This window comes from Natator depressus, chromosome 8 (genome assembly GCF_965152275.1).
Source record: "Natator depressus isolate rNatDep1 chromosome 8, rNatDep2.hap1, whole genome shotgun sequence".
Taxonomy (NCBI): domain Eukaryota; kingdom Metazoa; phylum Chordata; order Testudines; family Cheloniidae; genus Natator; species Natator depressus.
The window spans coordinates 32,311,894-32,323,957 of record NC_134241.1 but is presented as its reverse complement, the minus strand read 5'-3'; positions in this window follow the sequence as shown (position 1 = coordinate 32,323,957).

Sequence of the window (12,064 nt, the reverse complement as noted above, 5' to 3'; positions counted from 1 at the left end):
ATATGAAACACCGCCATTCTCCTGAGCAGGTCCACGAGCTCCTGGCCTGCCTCATGCAATGGCAAGTATAGCAGGGCAGGGCACAACCAATGGGAACCACTGCAAAAAACCAGCAGCTGATGTGCCTCTGAATCCAGTCCAGGGGGAGGGTCGAGACACACCAGCCGGTGCCACAACATTGAGGCCACCAGGTTTTTGGCTGCTGAAGCTGAAAAGAAAGCCCAGGAAGGAACCAGCACCATTTCTGTAGATGGCTCTGCACCCCCTCCTCAGCCCTTTCCCAGTCCTTCATCGTACATTGCTCAGATCCACTCCCTCCCCCCACAGCACTTTAATCCCAGAGGTGCCCCACTGCCATTGTCGGGACAGCAGAGGGAGAACACCCATTGCCAAGAGGCCAGAAGGAAGGCATGGCTTTGGGCCCCAAGGATTCTGGCAGAGCATGAGCATTCATATATTTGCAAACAGGTGCAAAGTGCCCACACATCACCTCAGATGTGATAAAAATGGAGACATCTTCCGCATTGGCTGACAAACAGGGAAAGCGTCTGGCAACCCTGGCAAGCAGAGCCTGGTCAGCCAGTTTATTAGGAGGCAGTCTCAGAGCATGTAATATCAGATGTGAGCACCCCGATGCCTCTGTGTACTGGGAAGCAGAAGCTAAGACCTCCCATTAATCTGTAAAACCCTGAAAATGTTATGGTAACAATGAACATTTGAATGGAACACTGGCCCAATCTGAAATGCTTTTAATAGACGTAAACGGTCAAACCTATCTATAGCTTCTCCTGGTCCACTGAAAGAAACCCCACATCCAGACTGAAATGTTTGTTGGCAGTAAAGACATCCTGGATTAAAATCAAGCTTCCATATGAGAAGAGATTACAAAGACTGCGACTTTTCAGCCTGGAAAAGACACGACTAAGGGGGGATACGATAGAGATCCATAAAATCATGACTGGTGTGGAGAAAGTAAATAAGGAAGTGTTATTTACTCCTTCTCATAACACAAGAACTAGAGGTCACCAAATGAAATTAATAGGCAGCAGGTTTAAAACGAACAAAAGGAAGTATTTTTTCACACAACACACGGTCAACCTGTGAAACTCTTTGCCAGAAGATGTTGTGAAGGCCAAGACTATAACAGGGTTCAAAAACGAACTAGGTAAATTAATGGAGGAAAGGTCCATCAACGGCTATTAGCCAGGATGGCATCCCTAGCTTCTGTTTGCCAGAAGCTGGGAATGGGCGATGGGATGGATCACTTGATGATTACCTGTTCTGTTCATTCCCTCTGAAGCACCTGGCATTGGCCACTGTTGGAAGACAGGATACTGGGCTAGATGGACCTTTGGTCTGACCCAGTATGGCCGGTCTTATGTTCTTATCACAAATGCAGTGACAGGGATAAATACGTCTGATCAGAATGTATCAAAGAGTCCAGATAGATCTGTATCTGATTGGCTGAGGGCCCAGATAGGATCTTGTGATTGGAATGGAGGGAAGCAGGTCTCCAGTTCTGCAAGGCATACAGAGCTCCTTTCTCAGTCAGCAAGGTAGTTACTCCCCGGTTATGGTGGAGGAGTAGCTCTTTCCCCTGGACACGCTCTAGCACTACCAGGAAAAAGTCAGGACCAGTGAGAGCCCAACAATATTTATAATATTCAGAAGGCAGCCCATCAATCCCTGGACCTTTCCGAGGAGGGAGTTGCTGGACTGTGACAGAGAGCTCCTGCAAGGAAGGAAGTGCCTCCAGATGCCACTGCTCCTTGCAGGAGTGAAAGTAACTTACATCTCTTACCAGTATGCAGGGCTGCTGGGCCCCTGGGTAAGGTGGAGAGGGGTCAGCTCCGGGCCCCTGGAAGGGGCGGGGCCAGTGGTGCTGGAACAATTTTTAGGGTGGGAGTGCTGAGCTGCAACCCCCCTTGCCCCTGTCCGCGCCCCTTACCGCCCCAGGCTGGACCATAGCTTGGGGTGGCTATGGAGCCCTGGGCTGGGTCCAGGAGTGGAGCCCCACGGCTGGTGGCCAGGACCCCAGGCAGCAGCAGAGGGACCGGCAGTTGGGACCTGGGGCTGGCAAACGGGACACCAGCCTCCCCCAGAAGGCCCTTCAGCACTGCCTGGCCTGCGCCGCCCGGGGCTCCAGCAGCGATTTAAAGGGCCCGGGGCTCCAGCTGCTGCTGCGGTAGAGGCGGCAGCAGCTGGGAGCCCCACGCCCTTTTAAATCGCTGGGCCCCGGGGCAGCTGCCCCTTTTGCATCCCCCCCGCCATTGGCAGCCCTGCCGGTACCGTCCTGGAAGTGCTGCCGCAGCAGCGCTTTAACGTCGGTTGTGTACCAGCCCGTCCCGGCGGCCGCTTTCTTCCTGGTACACTGTACCGGCCTACTTTCACCTCTGGCTCCTCGCTAATCACACAGGGTAACCCCTGGTGCAACTCCTCCAGTGCCCCCAGAACTTTGCAGACCTCAGGCAAATACAAAGCACTGCAGAAGGAAACAGCTGCTTTCAGGATCTCTACGCCAGCTGTCAGATGAGACAGGGAGTCTGCCAATGGTCCACAGTCTTCCTCTCCATACCAAAGACATATAATGTGGGAGCATCAGTGTCATGCAGCTATGCGAAACAGGCATGAACCAGAGCTCCCAGCACCTTTTCCTCCAGCAATCACCCCTGAAGCAGGTTCTTCTCAGGAAGAGTCTGGCAGAGGTATGCCAGCTTCAACCGTGAGTCTGCAGTGAAGGTTCAAGATGTCCCATTTCAGGGCACTCATTGCATGATGCAAGGACCACAGAGCAACCTGGGTGTACAGAACAACTGGATCTGGACCTTCCTGACATCCCACCACTGTCTCAGGGACTCAAACAAGGGCTTCTGCTGCTGCTAATGCTCCCAGAACACAGCACACACAGGGGTGAAAGTCAGGTCTTGCAACAATTTGGCATCACAGCACCAGTGGAAGCCAGGCAGGGAGAGGGAGGTGCTGACAGAGATACAGTGATGGCTAGACAAGTGAGTGGGGGACATAGAGGACTGAACAAATATTCATACTGGCCTTCACAACACAAAAACAATCTCCTCATGGGGAGACAGGCTCCGGGGGAGTGGCTGGCACTTCGCTCACATCTGATCTCTCAGGAGCAAGGCAGCCAAGGGGCTGGGACTCAGTGTTGTTGCTGCAGTGTGTAGGATCCAAAGCCAGTGGGCTCACTACACCTGGGGAAGGCAGGGCCACCCACCTCTCCAGCATGTCTCTGCTCTCTCCACAAGGAGGTGCTCCTCAGGCTCCCGGAGGCTTCTGGCCAAGCATAGGGTCACATTTGACCGGGTCACAGCAGAGTGCTCCCCTGGCTGGGCTGGCTCCTGAACAGCAGCAGACCATCTAGGACGAGGGGGAATGCTGGTCCCAGTGGCACAAGCCTCCTCCCGTCTATCCTGGGCCCCCCAGTCATACTGTTATCCCTGGAGTCAGCAGCACAGGGGCAAGACTCCTGCAGGTGGCCTGGCTCACCACACAGGAAACATTTCAGAAACGCAGGTGCACAAACACAGTATAACCCATCCTCTCTGCACAGTGCTCCAGAACCAGGCTCAAGGGCTGCTTGGGGTTATTTAAAAACACATCAATCAGGTGTCACATCCTTGCTCTTGCAGCCCAGCAGGGTCATCCCAACAGCAGCAACTACCTCCCCATTGCAGAGACCAGGGTCTCATTGCAAAGGAAGGGGGGAGATTGGAAAATAACTACGTTAGTGGCAGGAGAAAACAAGGGGGAAACTGCCAGCCAGGACTCCTAGGCCCAGAGCTCCTCCTGAACCAAACGATTTACGAGCTGCTCATGGGCCAGGAAAATCACTGTAGGTGTCGTCATTTGAGAGGGAGATTTTATTTTAGCCCATCTACCCTCAGCAACATGGCCTTTGCAGAACTGGAGACAGTAGGCACACAATGAAACCCATGGCTGCAGGGAAGTGGTGAACCCATCTGAAGTGGACCCCATGGTGCACCCCCCTTGCCCACCAAGAAAAGGGGGGGGCAGAAACAACGCCACCCCTAAAACAAAGCAACTAAAGTTACAATGCAAAACAAACACACACAAAGAAAGAGACCGCTACTGTGCACAGCACATACCAAACACAGCCTCACTCTCAGGGCTTGGCTACGTGGATGCTTAGTTTGTGGCAAGCTGGGTAAATCTATGCCACGCTAGCTTGTCGTGCGCTAAGTGTCCATCTGGATGCTGTTGCCGCGTGCTCTTAGCGCCAAGTGTGCGTTGATTGTCTCCTGTGTCAAAGCAGGCTAGATCAAAGTACACTAGGGCATTGTTAGTGTGCAACAGCAGGGTCCATGTGGACACTTAAGAGTGTGACAGGCTAGTGTGGTGCCAATTTACACCCCAGCTTGCCGTGAACTAAGTGTCCATGTAGACAAGCCCTGAGAAACTCCCATAGTCTCCAGAAACAGACTCTGTGTGTGTGAGATTTTGTGTATGTGTGAAGTGGGAGAGAGAGAAATTCAGAGTGAGAGACTGTGGTGAGACGGAACAGACTGTATGTGAGAAAGAGACTGTATGTGACAGTGTGTCTGCATGTGGGTGTGTGACAGACACACTGCATGTGTGTAAAATGTGTGTGTTTCATCCCCCCCAATCCTCTACCCCCAGGGCAGTCCCTACACACCTTTATGCTGCTACCTCTCTGATTAGGGGCTATTCCCCTCCACACTGCACATAGACTCTCATCCCAAGGGTTGGAGGATGGGGATGTGGATTCCCCCCTTGATTCTCTGGCAGCACAGGGGGAGAGCTGCTTCCCTCTCTTCCTCTTCTCCCCACTCTGAGCATTTGCCCTCCCAGCCAATATGAATATCCCGGTCCTTAGAAGCATCCCTCCCTGCAGAGCCCTGGGAGAGACAGCACTGACCTCTCCAAGGCACACAGCTGATGGCTGCCCTGGCTCCTGCTCATTCTGGGAAGCACATTTATACATAAACTGGTGAGACAGAGTCCTTTCAACTGCAGTGTCTCTCTGCGGGCAGCTTAACTGGCGGAGCTCCCTCACTCCAGGATGGGGCAGCGAGGGAGGTTTGATATGGTCCCTGTTTGGAACCATAGCACCTGGAGCATGGGGTCCCAGGACACCAGGGTGCAGGGCACACAGGCTGCCAGGGGGACACACAGGCGCCCAGCGCTCATGGCCAACAACAGTTTCAATGTTATTTGAGCTCTCAGCTTCAGAGGTCAGACCTGGCTTCAACCATCCCCAGAATTCAGAGGCATTTGGGCTTCTCTCTGCATGTACCGTAGAGAATGGAGCCCCGGGCAGCACCTGCCTGAGGACATGACAGCCTCTGGAGTGTAAATGCAGACCTGGCACAGGTAGACAGAGCACTGAGCATCTCCCTGGGCTCTCCTCCAGCCTGTCTGGCCACCAAGGTCATGCTGGCAGCAATGGCAGGTCCCTCTGGGCACTGCTCTGGTCTAGTTGTCAGGTGCTTCTTCAAGACTGCTGGGGTGCACCAGCCGTCTGCCTGGTGCAATGGGGTGGTAGGAGTTCGTGTGTGTGTGTGTGGGTCTTAAACTCATTGCCTCCAAAGGGGCCTTGCAAACTGCAGGAGCAACCCTGAATGTCTGAGCCATCGACAAGAGGAGGAGAAGCAACAGGGAATGCTGCTCTGTAGACAGAAGTAGCGGCCTGGGTCCCAGGGGCTGAATTGCCAGAGTTTAGTTGCTCATGAACGGTGCCAGCCTGACAGCCCTGGAGACTGAAGTCCTCTGTGAGTCCAGACAGTGGGTACAGCATGGGCAGAAGCCAGGCAAACTTACCCCACAGCCTTGCCAACATGCTTCTGCTGAACCCAAGAGACAGCCCTTTGGGGTGAGGTCTGTCGCCAACCATTAGCTCCTTCACTGCTCTGCAGAGATTGTTGAGGAAAGTGTTAATTACTTCTGGCAGTAATAGTGGATTTTGGGATGGGGATGGGGGCTCTCCTCATTAGGACCTGGGCACTGAACAGCCCCCAGCTGAGAACAATTTTCTAGTCACTGCTGAGCAGAGCTTAAGATACCTTCACAAGCACCTCAGATGCGTAGGAACCAGGGCCTAAGAGGAGAAAGGCCCTACATCTCATCATCAACCCCTGAGCCACACAGGAGCTTTCTCCCTGCCACTTTCCAGCAAACATCTGGGATCTGTAACAAAATGTACCCAGAGCTAAACCTCCCATGGACTTAAACATGAGCACAGCTCACCAGAAACCTGCGAAGCACTTAGGAGCTTATGTCAGAGACTCTCTCACACCACTACAGAAGGGCTGCATTTGGCCCTTAAATCTGAACTGAAAGCCAATTTCCAATCCAAACCAAGACGTTCTGTGTCCTTGCTGGCATCAGGGCTGTAGCAGCATCCAATGTGTCCCGCAAGCTCTATGGCTCTGACTGTAAAGTAGCCTTGGTTAAAACGTTTATGACAAAATTTCGCTTGGGCCAAAAGATCCATTACATTTGTTTTGATTTTACTATTCTTACTTAATTATTTCTAAAAGGAAGCATTTTGTTTGGGATGTGAGAGGGACAGGCTGCTGGGAACGAGACCAAGGGAAATCCCTGTGGGACTCGGAAAGCCTTCTCAGAATGGGAGGTAGCAGATCATAAGACTGGAACCTTGATGCTGTATTGCTGTGGAATTCCTACGGCGCTGCATAACACAGCCGTATGAATGCAAAAGGGACTCAGCATCAGCGAGGGAGGGATAGCTCAGTGGTTTGAGCATTGGCCTGCTAAACCCAGGGTTCAGAGTTCAATCCTTGAGGGGGCCATTTAGGGATCTGGGGCAAAAATTGGGGTTTGGTCCTGCAGGGGGTTGGACTAGATGACCTCCTGAGGTCCCTTCCAACTCTGATATTCTATGAATCGCTGATGATGTGACAATGAAATCCAAAGGAAGGGAGAATGATTTTCAGCTTATATGAAGTGGTGCCAGATACTCATTTCTTAATAGATACCTAGTGAGCTCTAGCACTAGCAGCTCCCTTTGATGGGTTGCTCTAGCTTGGCTGTGGTGCCATAGCCAGCTCTAGAAAGAAAGCAGAACAGCAGCAGCTCACATTTAGAGAACACTTTCCATCCCAAAGCACTTTACAAACTGTATCTAGCACACACGTAATTGTGTATGCATATAACTATACACATGCATAATGAAATCTCTCTCTATACTTGTAACAGATCATTTACCGATGAACTGCAGCCACCTTTAGGGTGGATCGTAGCAGCTAGCCCACGGCAACAATGAACAAGAGTGAGTGAAGAATGTTGTGTCCTATGGTAACCCTGTGCGAATTTAAGTAGTTGGAATGGTGTTCGTCAAGAGGGAATTTGGCCAGGATTCCTAGGGTAACTCAGTCAACTCTTATGAAACGCATGGGATCTTTAATGCCCACAAGTGGTTAGGATCACACTGCAGCAGCACAAAACCATCCTATCACTAGGCTGGGCCATTAGTTCAGAGCAGTGCTGTATTTTCTGCAGCCCCTTGGTGGTCTCACACCCAAATACTGACTGGACACCAACTTGTTTTAACTCTAGGTGGTATCACTGCGGTCAGTCATCAGACAACCAGCTAGATGCATAGACTGGTTTGTTCTTCTGAATATGCTACATGGAAATACGCTCATTCTACTCACGTTTTCTGCAATTATCAGATATTGATCACAATGAATATTCTTAGAAATTGGTGTCTAATGCCCACAGGCAGAAAGCTTTCCTCACCTGAACCCCTTTGTGTAGAATTACAACAGGTTATCGGTGCTTCAAGGTCCGGGTGGGAAGCATGGAGAGGGAGGGGGGTGTCATCACTGATGGCCCAAGATCCATGGGTTTTCCATTAAGAGACAATCTTTCACACAGCTGTAAAGAATTCATGGATATGGGGAGGTGCACATTGCAGGGGCAATAGTTGGCAGAATCATTCAGAGACAAACATGAGCAGATAGTATCTCCCTTATCATTACAGCCATAAAAAAGAGCCTTTGCAACTTGCCTAAGTTACCACATGATTGTAGTGCTATAACCCTTGTCCTTTATCACTCCACTTCCTCTCAAGTGCATTGGCACCCCATCTTGGTGTGTCACATGTAGCAGTTAGCTGGTAAGTTCCCCAGGACAGAACCATTTCTTTCTGTGTCTTCTTCAAATGGAAAGCACGTTGTGGTCTTGTTGCTCATTTACACTAAGGCGCCTTTGTTCTGCCAGAGCAGTGTAAAGGGGCTTTTGTGTAAATGAGAATTAGGCCCACAGGCACTATATAGTAATAAAATAATAATAGAAAGGTCAAAACCCCCAGGCCAACAGCAAATTTAGATGATTGTATCCATTGTGGACCTGAACTTTCTATGCATGGGGCATTGTTTAGAAAATTCCACCCGTAGAACATTGCTCCACAAATTTGGAAAAATACTTTGCTTAAATATTGACCAAAGACTTAACAAAATACATGATGGCATATGTCACATTGGTATATGTGTTTTGAGAGCTCATTCTTGATCTTCCCCTGTTTGCTGTATAGGATGTTGATCAGGTATTTTGATCAGATACATGGCACCCCTCTGCCATGTACATTGGCCAAACCAGACTGTCTCTACGCAAAAGAATAAATGGACACAAATCTGACATCAAGAATTATAACATTCAAAAACGAGTAGGAGAACACTTCAATCTCCCTGGACACTCAATAACAGACTTAAAAGTGGCAATTCTTCAACAAAAAAACTTCAGAAATAGACTCGAGCAAGAAACTGCAGAACTGGAATTAATTTGCTGGACACCATCCAATTAGGCTTGAATAAAGACTGGGAGTGGATGGGTCACTACTTAAAACTAACTTTTCCCCCTGCTGTTACTCACACCTTCTTGTCAACTGTTTGAAATGGGCCACCTAGATTACATTGAACTCATTAGCACTACAAAAGTAATTTTTTCTCTCTTCTTGTCAACTGTTGAAAATAGCCCACTTCCACCTTAATTGAATTGGCTCGTTAGCACTGACCCCCCCACCTGGTAAGGCAACTCCCATCTTTTCATATGATGTGTATTTATACCTCTCTACTGAATTTTCCGCTCCGTGCATCTGATGAAGTGGGTTTTAGCCACATGAAAGCTTATGCCCAAATAAATTTGTTAGTCTTTAAGGTGCCACAAGTTCTCCTCGTTGTTTTTCCAGGTAATTACAGTTATCCTTAGCCTTCTCTGGACAGGTGTACTTGGTTGAGGTTTAATGCTGAAGACAGTTACTTTGTAAACATTGAACACAAATATTTTCTAGCCATGACCCATCAATTCCCATTGTAACTGACCCACACTAAGGGCTGTTGGACTTCATTAACTAGTTCAGCACTAGTAACTGGGAAAGCAGTTTCAGGGGTTTGTGTTTGCCTTTAGCCTGGCGAGGAAGGTGGAGCATTTCACATCCTGTGTATGGCAGGCAGAGGGTATGTTAACAAGTAGCATGTGGCGGGTGAGCAGATTTCAGAGCTCCCACAGTGGGCCACCGCTCAGGTTGTCGTTAAGGAGCAGCTTATTTGTGTGTGTATTGGGGGGCAAGCACATACCGGGGTTTGGCTACTGGGGATTAGAAAATACGTCTTGGTGGGAGGGGGACATGGGAGAGTTTTAGGGTTCAGGTGTGACTGGGGGGTTGGGTAGGAGAGGGGAGGTTTGAGAGAAGACTTGCAACTGGAGGGTGGGCAAGAAAGGAAGGTTTGGGTGGGGACTGAGGAGGGGAGGGGAGACAGCTTGGGAAGAGGGATGTGATGGCTGCAAGCACATCACTATCCCCTCCTTGGATCCCTGCTTCTTCTCCCCTGCCAGCCTTTACCTTACTGCTAGTCAGTCCCAGCAACTGCCTCTGTACATCTCCAGGCTGCCTGAGGGCCATCTCTCCCACTTTGATCCTGATGGGCTGTTGGGAGGAAATCTGAGGTGCAATCTATAGGGTAGCAAGGCAGAGTCAAAGGATAGGGCAAAGCAGCCAATAGAGAGGCAGGCAGGATGGTGGGTGGGTAGGGTATTGGGCCCAGCAAACAAATAGCACTTGATCCTGACTTTCTGAGTAAACGAGGGCCTGTGTCCTCTCTGTTCCATTAGAACAAAGTTACATGGCAGGGACCCCATAATTATACATATTGCTTTCCAGATCCCTCACCTCCTTTGGGTCCAGTCAGTGCAGGAGTCAGTGTATTTATGCTGCCTCTGCATTTTAACTGTTCTGAGGAGCTGCCAATTGTGATACTGACAAGGCAGAAATGCATTATGGAAGTTGTGTGCGGGGGAGGGGGAAAGGAGGGAAATGGGGTTGGTAGCTAAGCAGAAGTTGAGGCTTTTGGTCACTGGGGAAGGGCCGGGTAGTGACGACTTTACATTCTGGGGTGGGGAATTTCTCATTCCCACCCGAGCATTTCTTAACTACCTGGCCACAGGGGGCCTAGTGGGCCTCTCCAGTTCACCGGTACTTTATTCTGAAGGCTGCTGAGTGCCAGCTTCCAAGCTTTTACTTAAAAATTATAATTACGTCTCTAGTCCTTTTGGTTGTGAAGAAAACCTTCCACATGGGAAACCAGTCTAACTGATGCAGAGATATGTGCCTGAGTTTGCATGCAGTCTAAACCAATAGGCCTTGAGAGAGGTGTGAATGGCTGCTTTTCACATTTTTAAGGGTTTTTAACTCTGAAGTTGACATTTGATTTGTCATCGTCCAATGTCGTTGACTCTTTCACTGATGATCAAAGTATCAAGATAGGAGAGAAGGGATTATTACTATGAAGTGCAACTAAGAGTGGAGTCTTGTTTTGGTGTCTCATGTGAGTGGAGGTTGGTCTGTCGGTGGAATTTGTCAGAGTTTCCTCTACATTTCCTCTTCCCTTATTCAACTCCTGTATGCCCCGTTGTATCCTGCCCCAGTATCTGCCACTACCTCCCTCAAGAAGTAAGCATATTAGCCTGAGGTTAGTTCAAGCTAAATGATCAGCAGTGAAACAGTCAACACTGAAATATATATTGCCATCCTTGGCACCTATTTGAGATGAATGGGTGCAGTTCACACTCAAAGCAGCTAGATTCAGGCTGTCTGCAGACTCAGGCAAACAAAGTTACATTCAGTTCATATTTTGAGGCTCATCTTCATAACCATAAGGGTTAGTGACTTGATTTTTGAAAATTTAAATTTATACTCTGGGGCAAGATTGCACAGGAATGTAAAAGTAATATGAAATTACCCATCCATTTATTTGCCTGTGGAATTGCTTTGTACACATAAACCTGAAAGTAAATTAGGAGGTGGGGATGAGAAAAAAATGTACCAGAGGGGGAGCCAAAGTTAAAGGGGAGGAGCCAGAGGAAGTGAGCGGTTGGTACTGGACATTATTTTGCCATCTCTGGTAAAATCAGGGGACAACACTGATTCCATTCAAACTAACTAGAAATGTCCTGCTAACTTGGGATGACCTTGGAAAAAACAGACACATCTGATCACCTTGTGCATCTGGCATCAAACTTATTACTCCTGGAAGGGGAAGGCTGAGAGAGTTACATAGAGGTCACTGTGCAAACCTGATGGAGCAGCCAGCCCCCACAAATGGCTTGCCTCTCTGCTCCATTTTATTCTTCTTATTTTGTACAACTATGCTCTGTTCCTGCCAGATTTTTCTACTAAATATGACTTGGTTTCAACATTTTTGTTGGGCAAATTATGTTAGGATGGATGCCGCAGGTATCCATTAGGGTTTATTTATCGTGATACTGTTTCGATCTCACACTTATAAATAACTTATATGATGGCTTTTGTTTGTAGAAATGTAACTTACATATTTTATTACGCTTTCTGTAAACCTCAAAGAGAATGTTCTCAAAGAAGCACTCTTAACAGCAATCTACACTAAGGTACATAAAATCCTCACTAACATTATTTTTTAATCTGGCAAGGAAGTGTGTTATCCCTCTATAGTTTGAAAGGTTTGCTGTCACCATAAACTCACAGTACAATAAAACATTAAAAAGTCTAAGGAATTATTTTATAAAG